General features: G+C 36.3%; 1 protein-coding gene across 1 annotated transcript in view; it reads left to right on the top strand.

Moving 5' to 3' along the window:
- Positions 1 to 8,512: 8,512 nt before the first annotated feature.
- Positions 8,513 to 20,407, top strand: part of SULF2 (sulfatase 2) — a 140,468-nt gene continuing 128,573 nt past the window's right edge. Inside the window, exons 1-2 of the mRNA XM_015881536.2 lie at positions 8,513 to 8,602; positions 14,098 to 14,176. The gene's annotated coding sequence lies outside the window, so the exon portion shown is untranslated. The remainder of the gene's footprint in view (positions 8,603 to 14,097; positions 14,177 to 20,407) is intronic.

Below are 20,407 nucleotides of genomic sequence, written 5' to 3'. Positions count from 1 at the left end.
TGAAGTTGCTACTTAACTGTTTCCTAATAATGGTATAAAAGCTGGGTCATAGTTTGGAAGACAGAATCCTTGTAAACTACAGCTGTGATGGGGAAATGTGGGAAAGATGACTTCCCCTTGATATAGCCAGCAACTCTTCTGTAAATAAGGAACAGTAAAAAATCCTGTAAGTCAAAGAAATGAAATGCCCTCAACTCTTTTCTCATAATGGTGGGTCATCCTGTTCAAACTGAACTATATTTTGCCTAGATAGAAGTTGCAATATATTCAGTCCATGAGTTTGATGGCTTAGGCCCCTGCTGCTCCATAACAATATGTTAAAAGCAAATTAGTAGACATACCACAGTGACAATTGTCTACTCATTACCAAAGGTTGCAGTTTTACCAGGGAAGACAACCACTCAAGCAGCATTCCTCATACTGGATGACTGAGAACCACAGCAGCACAGTGCTCTCGTAGATCTTCAAATTAGCACACATTTTTGTCATGTGAGGGTTCTACATCTGTTTAAATGTTGTAAACATTTATGAATATTAATCACCATTTGTTCCAGAAGGGCTGTAAATCAGTTAATTAGGAACCTGTCATCATATTTATATTGTTTAATGGAAAACCCAAACCAGAGCAGAATATGAAATTTAGCTGGTTTAGTCTTCAATTACTATTTTATAAATAAATAGCTTGGTATACTTATACCAGAACCTTCAAAAAAAAAATACAAAAACAAAAAACATGGTGATTTATTTTTTAATTTTTAATTTTTATTTTTTATTTTTTGCTGTTCACATTGTGGCCTAATAAATACATCCAAAAACTGAAAAATATGATGACAACATTCCATTAGCAAATATGATTAGGTAAAGCACAGATCACCTGGACCAGTCTTAGACTCTCAGCCCAATGGAGGTGCTGAATACAAAAGTTTGAGAATGAATGCTTGAAATCAGCAATAAAAATAAATTACCCATAAAAAATGATATATTGACAAATAATAAAGGTTTAACTGGCAAATATTTAACATTAGAACTTCCTTTCTTGTCTCTTCTTTCAATATTTCTTAAGCTAATCATTTCAGCGTTTTATGAATAGAAATTGCTTTTTCTCCATACTTGGTTAATTCTGTCTCAAGACAATGAAGTCGCTTCACTGATTTGCATCGATTACACTTTGGACCATTCCTATACTCTAGCCAACAATAATTATTTACATCCTTTCCTCTTAATTTTCGGGAAAAAAAAAAACAAAACAGCATCTACAAATCGGTGGCATAACTGTAACAAAAAATGTCTCTGATCCTTTCATATGTCTGTGTTATGAAGACCTGCAGAAAACTTCAGCAATAACCAAATACATAAATGTTCTAAGATATAGAACACATAACCATGCACCAGATTCTTCCTACACTCTACTATTTCTCATGGAAGAAAGCGCAATCAATGCATGCAAAGAAATGAACAGTGTCTTTCCCAAATAACAGACTCAGACATTTAGCGCAGACTCAGTTACGTTATTTCAGTGTACAGAAGAAAACAGCCTACATGATGATGCATGCTTGTAACTGTTTAACTTTTCAAAGAAAACCTTTAATATGGAGAACACTTAAGGAGACAAAGTAAGAAATACACTTCACCTACACTGGGAAGATTGAGGACTAACTTTTTGATTGATTACTATTCAATCAATTTCCATTGATTTTCAGTTAAAATTTACATGCTTTCAATTTCAACATTATCAGAAAAGCCTCCTAAAGCTTCCACACAGCTGACAGTTAACAGTCAACTACCTAAAATCTTAGACACCACATTCTGAGAAGTGTCTGCATGCAGATTTTACATCACTTTTTCACTTCCATGCACATGAAATAAAACAGGGCATGCAAATGAAGAGAGCTTAATCCACTCTCTCATATTAAACCATTTGCTATGACTATTATGACTCGCATACAACAGCAAACAATCTTTGGGGTGTTTCCTCATGAGCTAAAGGTCAGTTGAAGCTAATCATTGCTATGTCTTCATTGGCCCTCAAGTCTGCTCACCGGCCATCAGTTCCCAGGAAATGCCTGGCTCTTGAAATCATTATTGTCTAATTGAAAGGATAGCAACTAACACAGTAGTAAACATACACCCTTATACTGGGAATGTATGAAGTACAGGCTCCCATTGAGGAATTCTTTTCTTCCATTCACTTAGGTGAAGGGCTGAAAATGACCAGGGAGGAGAAATAAATCTGACAATACAAAGGCTTCAGAAACAAATGAGCAGTTTAAAAGCAAACCCCCCCCCACAAATACCAAAAGGTTTTGTTTTTCTTCCTTTTTTTTTTTTTTTTTTTTTTTTTTTTTAAATCATTACTCATCCTGACAAGAATCCTAATTAAAATTTTACACAGTGTGTCTTTTAATTAGCCATGGCTGGAGTGGTGAAAGCTATCAATATTTAGCAGGATAATTGTATGAAATGACTTTTCAAAAATGAACAGCGGGCATGAATCCACCCAACAGCAGGGGGTTATTCAGACACACACTGTGCAAGATGGGGTGCCTCAGATCATGTGTGAGAGATAATAATGCACACAGGGAGTGACACATGCTGCCATATTTTGTGCTTCATTGGTTTTCCGCAAACAGCATTTGGCTCTTGTTGCACTCAGGACATCAGGGTTCACACAAGCTATAAGCTGGTGATTTTAACCTTTATGTTCATTTGTTTTATCTTATATACAAGGGTGTGTTTAATAACAAAGAAAAGATAGAGACGCAGCTCCATGTACTACCTAGTTTGATTATACATTGCAGAGACCAGAACAAGATTTATTCTTTTATTATTGATTAAAAAAGAATAAAGCTCTGCCCATCATGTCAAAACACAAAGCGGTAAATTTTCTGCATCCATAGAGTAAATGTACTCAGTTGTATTTTTCAACAGGTTTTTAACAATTAACTTTTGCCCCAAACACACACAGGAGATAGGTCAGGCAAGTCACAGTTATGTTCTCGCTTTGGCACTGCCAAAAGAAGTGAAAAAAACCTGCTAATATTTTGCATACACACTAAAAAAAAATGTTCAGCAAAACCATGGAAAATGATGTCCCAAAGCTTTTATTCACAGAGCAAGCAGTTGGTATAATAAAACCCTTGAGAAACTATGTGTTCCAGAGTAAGAACAAAAATCCCAATGCACAATTCCCTAACACAGAGAACCAGATGTAAAACCCAAATGAGAGTAATAGCCTGCACATTAAGGCTTAATGTAAGCAAGAACAACTGAGTCAGCTCAGCTGGACTTAAATTTTGGGTAGCACTGTGTGGACTCAGGAGTTGGACTGAATGATCCTTGTGAGTCCATTCCAGCTCAGGATATTCTATGATTCTATGGTTCCAAGCATACAGCTGTTCAATATAAATGAGCATATTTCTATCAGTAGGCTACAGAAAAGCTCTTACTTTTCCATCACACGAAGATTCCCTTAATCCCAGGAGATCCCTGGGATGCATGTGTCCAAAATTCTTAATGATACTAGAAATAAATGTGAAGGGACAAACTGGTTCTGGAATACCTGCTCATCACTTAGGTAGCAGATGGACCCAAAGCTACACTGATCCTAGGTGAAATCATAGCACCTGTATTATTTCAACAAAACAATGGTACAGATCCTTAAAACACAGAAGTGGAGCATACCTTTAGCTTTTTTCTTTCATAATGCAAGATGAGCAGCATCAGCCTGTGCTCAACACATTATTTCAGCAGAAATATGCAGTATGGCATATGCAGCACCAACTGCATCCTAATTTTCCCAATAAATCTTTACAGACAAATCAGCTATAAAACCCAGAGACCAAGACATATAGCTGCATTTTATGTCATCTCAATGTACTGCATACCAGCAACATGACAATTATAAAGCTTCTAATCAAATCAGATTGTCAGAAACAGAGGAGGTCTACAAAGTGAGACCAATAGGAAAGACTTATCTTCATTTTATTATTATATATATATTTTTTACAACTTAACATAGGTGTAAAGCACTAAGGTTGACAGCACAACAGCCATTTGCACTGCTATACCAATGATGCATCACCCCTTCAGAAGCTCTGATCTAAAACTCAGCAAAGCTACAGGAGTCCCTCCACCGAGTTTAGTGACTACTAGAATGGGCTCCCAAATTAAGACTGTAAGCAGGCCTGGGAATCTAAGATGTTGTTCTCAGTGCTTCAAAAAATTTGAGTGACTTTAGCCAGTTAGTTTCACCATTCTGTGTCTCAGTTTCAGCTTACACTTGAAAACTCCAGTAGTTTTTTCAATCACCATTGACTAACAGTTATAAGCCCCTCAAGACCCTAGGAAGCGGTATGCTGGTGGGAAGTATTTGGAACCTGAAACTTGTTGTCATGTACAAGGTTGGCACTTAACAGTTAAACTGGAAAGAAGAGAGGCACAAAACAGCCATGGAAGTAAAAGCAACACAAAGCACCCCAAAGTTTAAAAAAAAAAAATCACCAAATAAAGCTAAAATCTAAGACAACTAATTTACTCAAGTACTTTAAAACTATTTTATATAAATAACAGAATTTACATTTTACTGCAGATGAGTTGGAATTATGGTCTTTTAGTTTAAAGCTACTATCCCTTGCCATATTGCCACATTCCCAACAAGTGCCTCTCTAGCTTTTCTGCAGAACCCCTTGAGGTACTGGAAGGATGCTTAAAGTCTCTCTAGAACCTTCTTTTCTCCAGAAAAAGCATCAGCTCTCTCAGTCTGTCTTCACAGGAGAGATGATCCAGGACTCAAAGAGCTATATGGACTAGCTGATAATAAAGATTTGAAGTGCTGGCTTAGAAGTAGAGTCGTGGTTGGAGCACTGGTGTCATGGACCTGCTCATTCAGTTAACATAAATTAGCAAAAGAATGAAGTTCCATCAGTATGTTACATATGCCAAGGGACACAGCCTATGCTTTAGTACTGGTTGCAAACTTTCATCCCCTGGAGCTCATGCAAGTCATCACCCTGACTCTTCCATCTCCCACAAAAATAAATTAGAAAAATAATTACATGCAATAATCTATCTAGAGCCAGCAGCTGGACTGGGTGAGTAACCCCAGAGACAGTTACACATTTGCATCATTCACAATATATTAATCTTGCTTCCAGTAAAAGTAAATGCTTAAGAATTAACCCGGGAATTGAAAAAGGCACCTTACCCTTCACATACTTGAAAGCTGCGTCATGTAGCCAGTCTTACAAAAGATACAGTAACTGAAGGAAGATCTGAATTAAACATGGAAATAGTGTTGCACCCTATTTACCACTAACAGGAGAGCACATCATAACCAAATGCATTAGATCTCTTGTATCTTTGAAATCTAGAAGCAGATTTTACTGCATGCTCTGTGACTCAAACCCATTTTATTACAGGCTGAATCAGTACTAAGAAAGAACTAAATTACAGACTATTATTACCAGCTGGATATGTCAAACTCAAATTTCTGATAACATGAATTTTTCAATTTGACTAATACTCCAGGATTATATCAGTTTTCATCATAATCCATTACTTCAAAACACAGTAAGTGACTTGCAAATCTTTCCATCGAAAGGCTCAGGGTGTGCAGGAACAATTCATGGTACTGTTAGCAATCATCAAGGAAGAATCTAGATCTAATTTTAGAATATTCTAAAGTCTCAAGGGCATCACAAGAGAAGCCAAGACAATCACAGCATCAGCAAAGCTGAGCAGTGAAAAAAAAAAAAACAGAAAAATGTAACTGCTAAACATTATTGGAGATGTTCCTAAATGAATACTTATTTTCCAACACTGAGTAATAAGAGCTGGACTGCAGTTTGCAAAAACTCTGTAGTATATCTGCTACTAGCAATTTTGACACCCCAAGGTAATGGCCTAAGTTAAGGCAAGTATTATGAAATTAAAACACTCTCATCAGTGACTGCAAAATGCACTTTACCAGTACGCGTGCCAACTATTCCAGTCCAATCATACATACACATTTTCCATACATCTTCAAAAGTGCGCATGTACCATTCCACAGAAAAAAAGCCAAACCAAAAAGTTATCTATTAAACATGCTCTGCATATCTGATACAGATGGCTTTCAGTTTCACAACAAACAATCAATTCAAGCCAAATTTGTCAGAAGTATGTTTCTCCTTGTAAGTCTATCTAGTAAGCCTGGTCCTAGATGAAATAAATCCAGTCTCATTTACAACTTTTTATCAGAAAGATCTGAATTCCAAGTTTCATTTCACCAAAGACTTAGCACTACCCATTGCTTCCAACATATTTATCTGGAGAACAAAAATAACCTCTGCTAGCTGGGTGTGAATACTGCAGATGCTTCAGTAACATTTGATGCTATTTCTTTAGGACTTGCCTATAGAAATCCAAAACAACAGTCAAGGACACAATGCAATGAATCATCTTTTGGCTACTTCTGGTAGTTAATACTCCATATTCATTATCAGGCATGCTTTACTTGCTTCCCAAATGATGCTATCTATTCTGTCTCTATAGTTCATTTCTGTTTAGGTACACCCATTGAAACACTTGCAGTGAAGTGGACAGAGCCACTACCATATTTCACACACATTTCACTTCTATCAATTGCACCATGCCAAGCTTTTTGTGTTTGTAATTTCAACACCATAGAGCAATTGTCTAAGTCAATAACCTCCTGCACAGTGACTCAGACATGAAATAATATTATGGGTTGTCATGCACTTGCAGAGCTGTAGCACTGACCCTGCACGTATTTTTAACCCAGAACAAATGTGAGGCAATTTAGACTTGGTTTAGCATGAAATGAAAGAATTAAGAAAAACCTGTGTGACTTTGAGATCGTTGTTGGCTGAGAGAATGCAAACGGATAATTACAGCTATTCAGCTGATGGTAGATAGCTGCATCTTGCTCTTGTGCTTTAGATCTCAGCCAAACCACTTCCATACTCCACACATTCATAGCACCATGTAATATTTCTAGCTCAGCTAAATATTAGAGATAAACTCAAGCTGCTATCAAGTTATCTTCCATGGGCCCAGAAAAGCCTGCACAATGAACAGTGCCTCGGGAGGTGCGGAGAATGAAAACCTGAAGAAGGTAATTGCAGTTTTACATATATCTTTTAAACTCATGTCCATCAACAGCTACTGTGTTGATTACCAAAAGAGCATGTATATATTTATTAAAGCAGAAGAGCACATAAAAGTCTTCCTGCACCAAGCTTGGAACAACCAAGACAGTCTAAGGCCAGGCCTCTCAATAGGTGTGAAATTCCCAGTCCTACAGGCAGGAGGCATGACCACCTCCTGCCATAGCCATGTAGCAGCCATGCTGTCAGCTCTGGTTAGGTGCAGGAGGACAGAGTCTTTGACCTTCTGCTGGATGAGGCAGGTGTCATTTCCATTCTACCAGACATACACTGAGTAGTCTGCACAGCCCAGTCACTGCCAGATGCTGTTTAAACTGCATATTGTCAAAAGCTGCTCAAATTAATTTATTATTTTTTTTAAGTCAAAGAAGCTTGTGATAACTTTTCCAGAAGATTCTTAAACATAGGAAGTGGGCTGGTTTTCTTATGATTTGTTTTTCTGAAAATGTTAAGAGCATAAAAAAAAACAACAAACCCTGAAGCATTAAAAGCCAGTTAACTTCAGAGTAGTTAAATAATGCAGTTCAGTCACTCTTTCTTTCCCTTATATCATCAGGTCACCAAAACTTGAGTAAACACCTCTAGAACTTCTTTTCTGAATCCCCATTCATCAGGCTCTGCCTTCTAGATCGGGTAATATAAAGCTCAGATGCCACAAGTTGCAAGAAAGGCCATTTCAGTCAGACATTAAAAATACACAGCAAACACTGGAAAAAGAAACTCCAAGTTCTTGAAGTTTCTACTCCTGCAGTTGCACAGAGCCAGATAATCTGTATCTGAACATCACAACACAGTGAATAAAATTTGTAATAGTAGAGACAAGAGTAGATAAGAACAAGTAGTACTGTGCCAAGTCATGGCACATGGACACCACATACAAGCTCACTTACAGGTGCTCCCGTCTAGCTACTGCCAGCGCAATTACCTTAGGAGCTTGGCATACAAATTGCTGAAAAAGCTGCTTGCAGACTGTAACCAAATATATGATTTCTCTAAATTAAACATTATGGAATAGCATTTCATAACAAAAGCATCTCTCTCAAAATTCTCAAAGGAATTATTACAGTCCTTGTTTATAGTTCCACATATGAAAAATTTTACGAACATTTATTTTATTCTTGGATTAACTAAGGCACAGAAAACCAGTTAATATTAAATCAAAGTAAGTTAAAGGAAGTCTCCTAAGTGACTTCTTGATGACCTAAGGGCTGTAACAAGCCATTAGTCCTCATCCCCCTCCCCACAGTAAATGATTCCTGAAAGGGTAAAAAGTTAACTTCAGGCTGCCACATCCCTGAGAAGGATAAAATCCTTTATGTAACCTCTTCAATTTGCCTTACAGTAACAAAACTGCAATGCGCATCACAGAAGCCTTTAAAGAGCAGGAATCCACAGAAGGTCAAGACCTAAATGACTTATTTCTCTTCAGCCTGCAGGTAAGTGAGAGCAAGTTTTCTCCACATAGGCTTAACGGTGAGCCATTTAACATTTATCCTTCATATCAAAGTCAATAATCATTTATAGATGGGACACAAAGATGAAAGCAAAAATCTCTTGCATCTCCAGCAAAGATATTCATCTTCAAAAGTTTTCTTTTTAAAAACAATCGCCATGAAAATTTAAAGTCATGGAGGAAAAAACCCCACAAAATTGTAAGAAATTTATGTATTTCTATTTCTATCCAAGTTAAAATAATTAACTTTTTCTTATCCAGATGGAATTAAAAAGAAATGCACAAACAAGCAGCATAAAATTTGTTGTTCTTCCTATACCCTCCAGTGACCACTGTTAGCCCACTTTCTCCATGAAAGTACTTCTAAATTATCAACATTGTTTTTCTTCCTAAATGACACTTGTTACTCATCTTCCTGGGAGCAATTAATTTTTTCTCACTTTCTTTGATCTTAAACCAGGTATTGATTTTATTTAAGGAGGGACTAAAGTCCTTATTTGATAACTACCAGCCTCACATACTTTGAGCAAACAGATGTTATAGTTTCAATTTGTCATTTTCGTCACCAAAATAACCAAGCAGCAAATACAACTCATGTCGTTGGATTTGAGGACTAAACATCATGCAAAGAGAGAAGTAACATTAATAATTCAGTAAAGTGTTACCCACAACACTATACTAGTAGAAGCTTGTCATTAAAATACACCCTAAAGGAGTGACAGTGGGGTAGCTGTATAAACAAATACCTTAAATTTTTACAGGCCATACTCTCATTATGTGACACTGAGTTGTGCTACAGGTGCAGTAGTCTACCTGAATGACATGGTAACATTGCCATCAGCTGCTAAATTGCTCAGAAATAAAAATAACTTGTCCAGGTTGACCTTTTCAGCTCCTGAAGTTAGTCATACCCAAAAAAACAGACTGATGCAGATTAACTCTCACTATACAACTTTAAATTCCATATTTTGTACTAATTTAGAAGTCTAAATGATCATATTTTCCTAGTAAGCGCTTCTACTGTCTATGCCTGTCAATAAAGCATATATTAAGATCACATTACCAATTCTAGAAGAGGTGTTTCAAACTGCCTGAGGCTTCTATATGTTGTGTAATGAAAATTAACCACAACCCCATTCCAGCCTTCCTTTTAAAAAGTACTATAGCTACTACTCTTTAGTCTGTCTTAAACAATATGCAACTCAGTTTTCTAAGGGAGAAAAACAATCTTGTAGCTCTTGAATGCCATACTCTTATTGTAAATGAGTTATTGCTCTCATATTTTAAGTCAGTCCTCAAGCTGTACAACTGACTCAGAGCCTAAACGAGCATTGAAAGCCCTGAAGAAGTTGTACAAAGAGCTCCCCTTCCCCTTGTCCTCATGCCTTAAAAACAAGACCAACACAAACTAGATTCCTGTGTAAGTTGCTGTGTTCTTCCCCAAGTTGCCTACTCAATACACTGCAGAAGGTTAACATCACACCTGAAGTGCCTACTATAGAGTTGGAGCAAAAAGCATAAAGATCCCAAACACTTAATTTCTAAAGAAGAAATTAAAAATTCTATCCTTGTTCGCTTTTGAGCTATCCTGCATAGAAAGAAGTTCTGAAATTAAAAAGGACATTATTTTGTAAACTACTGAAATTCAATATTGCAATCTTAGCAGTTAGCAGCCTAAGAAAATGACAGCAATTAAATGCCTAAAGATGTCAGCTGAGAAACACAGCTGGCTACAAATAAAAAAATGAAATGAAAGATGATTCAACTTAATACAGAGGAATTTGGAGATTAGGGCAAAAAGCTAAAGCTGCATTAAAATTCACTCCACCAACAAGCTTCTAAGAAAGTGACCTCCAAGGATTCTGACATTTCTCTTGGCATTCATCAGGAGGTGAGCAAGTTACAAAATGGAAAATGAAGTAAAGTAGCCTTTAGGGTATCTCCCTAAAAGGAAAAAAAAAAAAAAAAAAAAAAAAAAAAAAAGAAAAAAAAAAAAAAAAAAGGAAGAACTTGGTCTCTTCACATGGAAGGGAAAACGAAGACAAGATTCAAGGCATATGAACAGCACAAATTGTTCAGGTGAAGGACAGAGCTTCAACAAAAAGAAATACTCAACTGCTGTTACTTATGTCACTGAAACTCTAAACTGAGAAACAGAGAAACTAGATCTGCTGAACGTATCTGAATTGGAGGCAACAGATCCCACAGGGCAGCTTGTAAAGCCCTGGGTTTTGTAAAACATTCTTCGTCTGGTCAGAGACCTGCCTTTTTATTCATGATGCCTCAGGTCCAGATAAGTCACTCAAGTGGGCAGCAGGGACAGATTGAGACATCAACCACTCTATTTAGGGAGATGCAGTGTTTCCAATACAGTAAAAACAGGTTGCATCTCAGGTAGTATATATGCTACTTATTAAATAATAAAAAAAAGCAAGCGTTATGAACTAATTGCTCATGGTATTGTCCTGATTTAAAAAAAAAACAAAAAACAAAAAAAAAAACCAAAAAACCTACTGAGAAAGTCTTGGCTATCACAGGGAACGATCTTTTCAACTTCACAGCGTCATTCAACACCTTTCTGAAAGAGCAAAGTACTTCAAATCTAAGTAGATCTGTCCTAGTGTGCCTTCTTTTAGTAGGAAATTCTCCCTCTTATCTTTTCTTCCCTGTATTAGATAACAGAAAAGCAGTAGGAATTCATAATCCTACATTAAAATTTTAGAACCATTTCAATAACTAGTTTTGCATTAAAAAAATAAAAGGAACCTTCAATAGGGTCACTGACATTTAATAAATTATGAAGTGGTTCTTTCAGAGCATCCCAATCTGGTTATCCAGCCTCATTAAGATTTTTCTATCTAGAATACAAACCCTTTGATAATATCTACTTTGCCTTGTTTTCCATCTGACAGCTGTCACAGCGGAATGAAAAGAATATTTTGAATTTTTACTGGAGAGGATTTTCTTCATGGTTTTGTTAACATTACAAGATAAGTTGGATAAATCCTTTGTTCACTAGATTCTTTAAGAGATACCCTCACAAACATAGTCACACTGAGCATGCCATGAATGAGTTAACATAATTACTCCAGTGTTTCTGAAGAGCTTAGCACTGTAGGCTGTATACTGTCCATCATAAGCAGAAAACCAGAACAGCTCAGTGCACCAGGTGCCAGAAGACAGTAGTAAGCCACTCAGTGCATCTTATTTACAGAGTCTGACTTTATCATTATCCTTATATGTAAATAAAACAAACTTTTAGAATATAAATAATAGCTGAGTTAACATTGCACAGCAAAAAATGTTAAAACATCCTCCCTACAAAGACATCTACAGCCATCAAATCAGACTTGCTCTAAAATACTGTTCAGTCACCAAGATTGAACAGCAGGCCCAGAGATCTGTATAACAAAGTTGAGAAAATCAGTGCAGAGATACTAATTTTCTAGAGACAAAGCCATTAGGAATCAATTACATCTTCAGCAGAAGTCTTGACTTCAGATGTTTGTAACTATTTCATAAATTCAGTCAGTATCAAAGGATTTGTCTTTGTACACATACATAAAGGCAACGCATATTTTCATGAATACCAGACTTGCACTTCTTGATAAAGTGCAGCTGTCCTATCTGAAAACTTTAAATCCAGATTAGATCACAGGAGAACTGCAAGAACACATCTATACACTTATTGTGTAGCTGGTGTGATAAATAGTTGAATGATATCATCACTCCTTGGAAAAATGGAGAGTAACACTGTGTCAACTTGGGAAGCAACAGGGAAGAAAATAAAGACAACTGTGGATGGTGGCTTGCTTCCAGCACACAGGTTTCAACAGTAGAAAGTGATAATTTTAGAATGCATTTTCCTGTGAATGCTGCATAAATAAGAAATAATGACATACGGTAATGCTGATTTAATCACAGAAATGGTACACACTGCATGAAATGGGAAATTGAGCTCCTTCAAATAATTTCAAAGAAAGAATTAGTGAGTAGAATGTTGCCAGAGCAATTATTTTAAAAAGCTGTACTTTGACAGCAAGAGTTACAAAGCTGTTCAGCACTGGCCTATCCTTGGTTTTTAAAATTATCAGTTCAGATGAAATAAATCTAAGTGACCACTTCTTAACTTCTCAGAATGTGTTTCTTACAATAGAGATTTGAAGAAAACTGAAAACATCAGGAAGTTCTGCCTCCCTCTGTATTAGTCACCTAACTTGCTTCAGCAGAGAGGAGACATAAGCAACATTACAGAAGAAAACTTACCCCATAAAGTCTAGCTAGACATCTCTCTTCAGTTACACAAAACCATAAGCTCCCTCTACTGGTACAGTGGAATTACTAGACATTGACGATGGTCCTAGATTATGCTGCGTTAGCCCTAGCACATGCAACTATTCCTTCTTCATTCTCACAGATGCCATTGACTTTCCTCTTGCATAGTATGCATTTAATCTTAGTAATAAAAAAAGTAGGAGGTACAAGGTCTTGCATGTTAAGACTACTTCTTAAAAAGACCCATACAGCTTGGTGGCACCATACATGATGGTGGCAGTGTGTTCCTTCAGTTGTCTTCTTGCTGTTGTTTGCTGATGGTCATTCCACTTTTAATGAAATATTTGTGATTCTCTGCAATGTTTTCTCAAAAGCCAGTTTAAGATTTTATAAATAAAAAATACTTGCCAAAGTAAGACAGATGTTGGTTATTAACAGCACTATTGAAGAAGAGAAACTTATCTAAATGCACCATAGCAGAAGCAGCTGATAAAGTGCAGCAGATGCAATTAAATCAAGTCAGTGAAGTTGGTGAAACATTAGGTAAGCCCAAAGAAGTACCAGTTAAAGTAATCCAAACAAACCCAGGCAGTATCTTAATACACATAAGAGTTCATTGCACAATAATCAAACTTTTTATCTCAACTTCACCACTACAACCAATTCACTCAAAGAGAAAAAAAAAATTTTTTGTAACTTCTTGTACTTTTTACTAAATCCCTGCATTTTTTACCTATAACAATGGTAGTCTCATCATTTCTTTTTAGGCTCCCATTTTCAAAAGCATTTATAACTAACACCATAAATTAAGAATTGCAAAGACTATAGGACATTTCACCCTCAAAATTTAAGCACGTGGAGGAGTGTTCCGATAACATGAAGGATCATAGAAAAGGGAAATTTATTCATCTATAGGATGCCATGCTCATTTTATCTGTTCAGAAGACAGAAATAAATGTTCGAAGTTCAGAAAGAAGTAGTGAAAATAATCAAGAACAGCCATTCTGAATGTAACTATTGAAATTCAATTTCAAAGCACTAACAATGTCAACAAGACAAAATCCAGGCAGTAGCCCAGACCACAGCCTTTGGAAAGTGTGTACAACACATTTTCTGCAATCCGAAATATGCCAAAAGTTTTGCAACAAAATTATCTGAAATTATTCTAGACTGATATCTCTAAATGATTTTTATCTACTGCAGCTTCCTGATTTGTTCCTTGGTTGTCTGAGTTTCACTTAACATGTAACCTAAAGCAAGATGCCTCAGGTATTGGTAAGAGGTAAGTCAGTTTTTCACCTCCGTTACCAGAATATATCAAAGCCCAAAACATAAGAATAATATTACCAGCATCTGAAGGCTGGAGAGCAACCAGAAATTCTCACAGGATTTTTCAAAGAAGGAGAAAAGGATTCAGAAGACTGCAAGAATGAAGTTGAGGAGAACATATCTTTATGCATTACACTGTAACTGTTTCATAATCACACACCTGGACAAGAAGATTCTACATTTCAAATTGCTGCACTGCAGTAAATCAGAAGTTTAATAATCTTGAAAATTCTCGCAAACTGATGCTGTGGGTAAATTATGATTATTTAACTTTAACTTTTGCTGGAAAATTCATTTAAATTAAAGTTGAGCCAAAACTATTTAGATAAAAAAGCTCACAGATTTTTAAACTTGAAACTGCTTCTTTCAAAGAGAATTTAAAAAACTTTGTTGTAGAGGCACTTGACAAAACATTTGTACAACATGATTCCTTAGAAAATTATTTATCTCACAAAGGTTGAAATGGAATGTAAAAAAAAAATATATATATAAATAAATAAATCAGGAAAAGTTACACCATCATTCAGGAGTTAAGGATTAGTCTCAAACTTCTTATAATATAACATGCACCAACCTTTTCCCTTTCAGAGCAGAAACAAAACAATAAACTATCTATGTTATAACGTAGCAATATCATAATATATTTATAGAACATAACACACTAATATGTGAGTCCATTCTCAGCAGTATGGCCAGACTGGCCTTCAGGGAGCATAAAGAAGTGTAATTAAACAGCTCAGCTGGGGATACTGAAAGATTAGTGGTAAACCTCTAACCTACAATCTAGGATGGAGTACAGCAATGCCACATGCTCAACCCCGAAGGAAAAAAGCTGATTATCTCCATTTAAATTATTTGAACTGATTTTTAACTCTAACATTACTGCAGTGATCAAATTTAGCTCCAGTGCTACTATAGTACCAACACTGCACCATCACTAAAAGTCACTGTGTGGTATTCGCACACTGATACAGTCACTGCTAAACAGCCCCATGCCAGGAGGGAAGGGGAAAGTAACTACTGATAAGGCACCAGGATGGTGAGTAAAACCTGGAGATAATAAAAAATGTTTGTCTGTTTTGACGAATGTATTAGTCCAGTAATTCACTGAGGTTTAGAAAACAGCCTTAATGAACTCTCATTTAGTCACCATCTCAAACTGCTGAATTCCCTCTTACAACCACACTGCAGGGATGCAAGATGATAATTTATGAAGATAACATCTTCCCCAAAATCTAGCATTTGGAAAAGCCACCTTCTAGATGCCCTTAAATCACAAAAACAAATACACACAAACATTTGTACTTCTTTAACTTGTTTCTACTGCTCTCAAAAAGACTCAAAAAGAAATAACTATATATAAAGTAACTAAAAAAAAAAATAACCTCTTGAATGTCTTACATTCAGAACTCAGCCAACATATATGAGTTCAGGCCATATTTTTAAAAAAGGAACATAAAGTCTTCACACTCAATTTTAAAAGTTAATAATTCAGACCTTTTACTCATTTATACCAACTGGCACAAAGAGAAACCAAAGCAGCCATAAGCCACAGGAAAGCTTAATAAAGCTTTATAGCACAAAGGAGGGACACACAGTTCCATAGTAACAGGAAAAGTATGGCAGTTGCACCCCCAAGAGATTGTTGGCCCATAGTATGCAGTAAAACTGTTGCTGATAATTTCTTCCCAATAAGAAGCAAATATAATCAGGAATAACAATAAAACAGTAGGAACAAAGACATATAAGAAAAAACTTGCCTTACGCCACTGGTAACAAAGTCTCCAACTATAAAACATTCACTGTCAAGAACGGGTCTTCAGCTAGAAAAACCTCTCCAGGAGGAAGCAAGCAAATTAAATGATCCCAGGTAAGTCCAGTCTCCTGGGAAGCATAGGTGAACTGCTTACACCTGTGCTTTCTGGGCCAGCCATGCGCCTCACAAGGTGGCTCAATCATCAGTTCATGCTGTGATGTAATAGTTCCCTTACAAAGACCTGCACTAGTCAAAAATAAAAAAAAATTGACTAGTGAAAGATGGAGGCCATTATTCATTGACATATCTGGAGTTAAATATTCACCATGAAGTTGAAGTAATTAAATGTACTATCAAATTAAGTAAATGTACTTATCATTTTAATTAGCCCTTTGCACTCAGATTGGAGAAATTTTGCATAAATGTAGAGAAAGACATTACGCAGTGGGTGTAGCAGAAAACTAAGTTCACAGCTTAAAACAGTGATTGAGCACTGGTGGGAAGGTAGGGGAACTCAGCTGCATAGCAATTTGTACACTGACTGACTGGAAGGGGTGGAACCAGGATCCACCCCTTCCCAGACCCCATTAAAGGTTTGGTGGGGGGAAAAGACAAGGTTGGTTTGCTGGAGATTTGTGCCCGCTTCACCTGTGCCTTCTAATGGTAAGAGCAGATTTTTTCTTTTGTTTTTTTTCCCTGCCTTGTTTGTTTATCTTGTGTTTCGTCTTTTTGGTTTCTTTACCTTACTTTGCGTTGTAGCATTAGAACTTTTGCCTAACCCTGCTATAGTTTCGCCATGCCTTTCTCTGTGTATGCACTTATAGTGTTATAGTGGGTGAAGAATAAATTATGTGGTTTAAGAAGGCCTCATTTCTTTTTGTTTGGTAAGTCAAAAGACTATATTCAGGGAAATACGTAAATCATAAAGCAGCACGTAGTGGTAAATGGGAGGTAAGACATGGACTTCAGAGTGTAGTGAACTTAAAGCCAGTAAACAGTCAGTGTATCTTTGCTGCTCTTCTCAAGAAAATCTGAAGTGTCATCTATCAAAACTTCAAGGTGATATTTCAAATGTATTACTCTATATGACTCAATATTAAATGGGCATAACATGTGTTGCATAGAAAAGAGGAGGACTGTCTTTTGTATTGAATCAAATACTAATTAAAGCTGATCATCTCAAGATGTGTATGCAACCAGATATAATCTATGTTTTCAGGCTTTAGTTCTTAGGAACTGCCCACAGCAACCTCACACTATTGGTAGTGATTAAAAATCAAGGATTGAATTCTGAGTTTTATGATCATAATGAAATACAGATCATTTCTTTATATGTAACTATTCTTTGTTGTCTGCAGTGATTTCTGCAGGTTGTAAAAGCAAAGTGAGAAATACAACAAGAGAATGTAATATGCTGTATAGCAATTCTCCTTCGTATTTAGCTCTAATGTCTTGTATTAAAATGTAGGTTAAGTAAACATACAACCACTTTGCTCAGGCAGTGGGGATAAAAGTTCAAATGATAATTACCTCTCAGTAGGGTTGAAATGCAAAATGAATAAGAAATTTCATTTAATGAGGTTATCCTGTGTGCAGTTTTCCTACAGAGTTATCTGTCAGAAATGAAAATGTTTCATTTAAGGGGGTATTTATCTTTTTACACAAAAAATAAATTTAAAAAAAAAAAAAAAATCAAGAAAGCATCACAACTCAAAAAACTGAAAACCAGAACTGAATCCATCTTTCTCAATCCTTACTACTTTAGGTAGTGTTATTATTCTTTTGCATGCCACATCCTCGCTGTTTTCGATGCTTCAGTAGCCAGAATACTGTGATTTATCTATTTTATGGTCAGACTTTAATCTGTGGACTTGTTGATGCACTTGGCTTACAAGAGTTCATCTCCCATGCACACTTAAGCTACTCGGTTGCAAACACCATGTGACAGTTGTACATCTTTCTGTTTGGTTGGTTCTTAGTTGTCCTATCACAGAACATCAATAAATATTTAGAAATAATTATATCTGTTTAAGTATATATTTCTCTTGAAAATGAAAAAAGATAGATTTTAGCTGAATTATGAACCTTGCAACTGCTGTGCTAGGCATACCAAACCAACTTTTGTTATGTATCTTCTGGGAGTATAAGAACAGCATTTAGTATATTATGTCATGTACTGAAAAAGAACCCTATTTGGTAAAAGCTGATTAATATGAATGCCTCCTGCACCAGTGAATTTTCCATATGAAACTTTGATACTTAACAAAAACCACAGAAAATGCAAACCATGTTTTTCACTCTGGGTAACTTCAACTTTGGTAGGATTTCATTTCAGTGAGGAATGTGTTAAAAACTAAACAATGGCCTGGGCATTTATCCCACAGTGTAGTTTCTTTCATAACAACCATATAATAGAAGCTTCTGGATGGGGTTCTCATTTGTTGTTCCTGCCTCATAGAAGCTGCATAGGTCAGTTCCTTTCCATATACTAATCTGGATTTCTCTACTCAGCCAATGTGAAACTACAAGGCAAAATCTTAGGAATCTTGCAAGCAAGGGCTGTAGCATGTGGTGGTGCAGTAGTGGGAACAGAATTGTCTTTCATTGTGGTTTCTTTATTAAAAGACTATTAATTTTCTTATGTAAGTTCTGATGCTTCGTAGTAACATGGCAAGTAGCATCAAGCACAGTGTTGGACTGTGCTTTTTTTTCCTGCCTAAAGGAAGGGCACATGCAAAAAGGATGTGTTATGTCGCACTTGTGCCAGATATGTCTTACACTTAGAAATCTAGCTTACAGCTAAAAGTGTTTGACTTTAGCCCAACATTTGACCATCCTTTTAAAAAGGTATAATTTATCCAGGCAGTCTCAGGGAAGTTGTTACTTATATACAAAGCTACATATGTATGTGTAGATACATCAGTGTGTGTATATGAAAACATTAAAATACAAAAGAAGTTCTCCTTTTGCACATAATCTCTGGTCTCTAGCATGAGCCTCTTCAAGTCAAAATACCCTTGAGACCTGGGAGATTCAAACATGGCTTCATACATATTGAAATGTACCTCATCCTTGCAGGTCCAGTTTGAGTCCAGATACAAAGTTGAGACAGGAAAATGACAATTCTGTTAGAGTTTAAAGTGGCAGAAGACTAGTTGCTTAAATTCAGATCTGAAAGTGGTTCAAATAGTGTACCCCAAAGGTCAGGGAGTGTTTAAAGGCACAGTATATAAAAACCATGCAGCATGAGACTGCAAAACAATAGCTGAGCTGTTAGAATGGTTCCTTCTTAATGTCTACAAATTTGTTTGTGTGGCCTGGCCTGTGTAATTACACTGATTACTTCTTTGTGCCTGAGATATCTAAAAAGAATCATTGGAAAAATATTTAAATCCAACCTGTGACTTAACCTCTGTGACTGAAAACCATGACAAGTAGCAAAGTAATGCTTGCTTCTGATGAGGACTTAAACTCAGAGCTGACTGTTCCGTTCTTCATTTACAAACTACAGATCCAATGGTTAACAGAAACATGGACCTGCAGTAGCACTGCATGTAAGAAATACAACTTCCAGGTACTGTAAGAAAAGATTCCCAGTGATAACTGTTCAATTTTTTTAAGCATTCTTAAAGTAGAGATTCCCATGGAATTCTGCAGGAATTGCACTTTTCTTAATATGTATTTCTTTAGAAACATTAAAATAATATGAAAGGTCTACGCACTCGTAACCAGGCAAGGTACCATGTGCATATTCAACCCATACCAAACAAAATATTAGATCAATGCTTAAATCTGTATATGCAACATTGAGTAATTTCACAGTTAATGCAACAAACTGTGCTCTTAGTCTTCTTTTTAGTTTTCCTTGTTCAAAGTGAAGTCATCAATCACAAGAGTAGCATATTTCATAGAATTACTTGATCTTTCCCATTAAAAACACAATTAAAACATGTCACTTCTCTACACACGTTGCACATGCATGCACAGGTGGGATCTAGTGATACAAACACTGCTCTCTGACTTTGAAATTGCAAAGGTTCATTAGAAAGGACTAGAGAGCGCCCTGGAATATTTTAGATCTTAGGGGGTCATTTGTTGTTGCAATAAATTTCATTTTTCCATCTGAAGTGTAGAGTCTAAACACTGTAATAGAGCAATATTGAGGTATTTATTTTACCTCTTTTTTTTTTTTTCCTTTAGCTGAAACGTTAGCAAGGGAATGCTTTCCAACTTGGCAGGCAGCCAGTCATCCCTCAGTAAATAATGTGAACCCTGTCCTGCAGTGTGTAGCTGTACATCTTTTCACAGAATGTTCAGTCCCCTGCTAGAGTCCAAGCAATCTTTGCTTACCAAGTGTGTCTACAGGAACTTCTATAGCAAGCAACTTGGCAGAAACTTCTGAGCTACATGAAGTTCTTTCTTCCTGTC

The sequence above is a fragment of the Coturnix japonica genome, chromosome 20, assembly GCF_001577835.2.
Source record: "Coturnix japonica isolate 7356 chromosome 20, Coturnix japonica 2.1, whole genome shotgun sequence".
Taxonomy (NCBI): domain Eukaryota; kingdom Metazoa; phylum Chordata; class Aves; order Galliformes; family Phasianidae; genus Coturnix; species Coturnix japonica.
The sequence above is the reverse complement of the archived record's forward strand: the minus strand, read 5'-3'. Positions and strand labels throughout refer to the sequence as shown.